Source organism: Echinops telfairi, unplaced genomic scaffold (assembly GCF_000313985.2).
Source record: "Echinops telfairi isolate 266 unplaced genomic scaffold, ASM31398v2 ScPeMD7_66;HRSCAF=263, whole genome shotgun sequence".
NCBI classification, from domain to species: Eukaryota; Metazoa; Chordata; class Mammalia; order Afrosoricida; family Tenrecidae; genus Echinops; species Echinops telfairi.
Window position 1 is genome coordinate 431,397 of NW_022103964.1, and position 3,078 is coordinate 434,474.

General features: G+C 48.6%; 1 pseudogene; it reads left to right on the plus strand.

Moving 5' to 3' along the window:
• Nucleotides 1-423: 423 nt before the first annotated feature.
• On the plus strand, nt 424-2,868 carry LOC101652273 (annotated as a pseudogene).
• The last annotated feature ends 210 nt before the right edge of the window (nt 2,869-3,078 follow it).

Here is a 3,078-nt window from a genome sequence, read left to right on the forward strand (position 1 = left end):
AAGATAATAAAGTGAGATCCTGGGCACAGCAGGGCCTGTTGTCCCGAGGTAGGAGGGAATACAGGAGGGGTATTGAAAGCAAAGGATAAAGTGTTTGAGGAAGCAGATGATGTGAAGGGAATTCATCCTAGATGTAGGAATTACCAATTAATATGGGACGTTTGGGGGTAGTTAAAGAGGAAAAAGAAGAGATGCTGCGTGAGGAGGAGCGGCCCAGGGGATATGGCTGTGCTGGCATAGGCGGCGGTCGAGCTTGGGGTAGGGGCAGCTGTGGAGGCAGCAGGGTCTCAGGCCGGAAAGGGCGCCCAGGCTCTGAGGGCACAGGGCTAGCGGCGGCCAGAGAGCGGCGCTGACGGCAGCTCCATGGCCCAGGCATGCTGAGGGATGCGGATCCTGCCTCAGCGCTGGGGCGACCGCAGAAAAATGAAGGTTCTGAAGTCGACCTGGGTCAACCACGATGGCAAGCCAATTTTCTCAGCTGATATTGACCCTGACAAGATCATGTTTGCAACTGGAGGACAAGGGCAGGATTCTGGGAGGGTTGTGATCTGGAATATGTCATCGGTCCTCCAGGAGGATGACGAGAAGGATGAAACTATCCCCAAGATGCTCTGCCAGATGGACAATCATTTAGCACATGTGAACTGTGTGCGGTGGTCAAACAGTATTTAGCTTCTGGGGGAGATGACACTCTGACTATGGTGTGGAATCGGGCTACGTATATGGGCCCCAGTACCGTCTTTGGCTCCAGCGGCAAGCTTGCCAACATGGAGCAGTGGCCCTGTGTCTCCATCCTGCGAAGTCACTGAGGTGATGTGATGGATGCGGCGTGGTCACCCCATGATGCCTGGTTGGCCTCGTGCAGCATGGACAATACGGTTGTCATCTGGAATGCCGTGAAGTTCCCAGAAATTCTACCTACTCTAACAGGTCACTCTGGTTTGGTTAAAGGGTTGACTTGGGATCCTGTTGGCAAATACATTGCCTCTCAAGCTGGCGACCTCAGCCTGAAGCTGTGGCGCACACTGGACTGGCAGTTAGAGACCAGCATCACCAAGCCTTTTGATCAGTGTGGAGGTACGACCCATGTGCTGCGGCTCAGCTGGTCGCCTGATGGGCACTACCTAGTGTCCGCTCATGCTATGAACAACTCCAGCCCCACTGCCCAGATCATTGAATGGGAGGGCTGGAAACCCAACATGGACTTCCTGAGACACTGGGAAGCTGTGACTGTTGTGAAACTCAACCCCCAAATCTTCAAAAAGAAGCAGAAGAATGGAAGCTCAGCAAAGCCCAGCTGCCCCTATTGCTGCTGTGCCATGGGCAGCAAGGACCGCTCGCTTTCTGTCTGGCTTACGTGTCTGAAGCGGCCACTGGTTGTCATCCTTGAGCTGTTTGACAAGTCTGTCCTGTGCTCTGAATGGACTGGGCATTCTAGTGTGCTCCATGGATGGCTCGGTAGCCTTCTTCAACATGTCCCAGGATGAACTCGGAGACCGCTGAGCGAGGAGGAGAGCCGCATCCACCAGTCCACCTACGGGAAGAGCTTGGCCATCATGACCGAGGTGCAGCTCTCTACAGCTGTCATCGAGAATCCTGAAATGTCTCTTCTCTGGTTTCTGACTGGGAGATTCCAGTCTCCTTCCTTTTGCCATGAGGATGAAAACTGGATCTTTATCACTTTAATTCATCATCTCCATTTTCATTTTATTGGCTTTCTTATTGTGTGCCTCTTGTTTCATTTATGTGAGTTTTTATATTTATTAGTTCCTACTCACCCGCTCCCCTGCCTTGCTAACCTGTGATATGGCATGCTCAACTTTTCTAGTTCCATTAGATGGAAACTGAGGTAATTAATTTCAGACTCATAGTTCTACTTTATACAGATGTTTATGGCTATGAATTCACCACTAAGTTCTCTTCAGTTAAGTCCCACAGTGTGTTATGTTGTGCGTTCAACTTTTTTTCAGTCCAATACAGCCATCCAGGGTATGCAAAGCATTGAATATATGCCATAGCTATCAATGATACAAATAGTATTTGTATATAAAACAGGTATGCATGCACACGTATGATTTTGTATATGCATAAAATCTATAAATGAATGAAAATTACAATATCTGTGGGGTTTCGTAATAAACACTTAAGAAGAGGGCATTCCTGGAGGGAATGGAAATCCTAGATGCTAACAGGAAGCTCCTTGCTCCCAGGCCTCCCCCATTGCCCAGGCCCCAGAAATGTAGTAGCCCCTGTGCTTTCCACAACCCACGTTATCACTGTAGACCAATGCCATGCATGCAGTATGTGTGTTTGGGATGGCACGGAGTTCTCTTTCTGATTCTCTCCCACATGAATGGACAGCGGTGCCCTCAGTGTGACTGAGCTCAGATGCAGGATAACTGATTTATGGGCATTCTTCTGGAGCTTGAGTACCAGCTCCACAGGGATGGGAGGCTGATGTCTGCTACTAAAAGATATTGCTCACAAATACTCCAACCTCTTCTGCAGGTTTTGGCAGATCCAGCTCTGGCATTCAGCAGTAATGAGAGACAACAAAGATTAGGTTGAGAATCTGTGAGGGATTCGTCAATCCTGGGTCCAAATCTTGGACAACTAGGAAGAGGGAAAATAATCACTGATGACAGGTAATGGAAACCTTATTATGTCCACCCATTTTGGGAATCCGGACACTACCAGAGAGAAGTAACCGCTGGGCAGAAGAATCTCCACAGGAAATTCATGACTACAGACAAGGTCTGTGGATCCTAGATAACCCTTTCCATGACATAATGCTTTTCACTAGGTTTGAGATTTTACCTGGAAATTGATGAGATGTTCTGCATCTTGGAAGCCCCAGGAATGAGATAGAGAAGATCCCAGTCTTCTCAGAAACTGAAAAGAGAAAGTCTGATCCCATCATCTTTGTTGTGATAACAGCAATCCCAAACTCACTGTCATTAAGGAGATTCCGAATCACAGCGACTCTATAAGACAGGGTATACAGTGAACCCTCGCCACTTCACGCTTCAACTTCTGCGGCTTCACTCTATCGCGGTTTTGCATAACAGCGCATGCTCT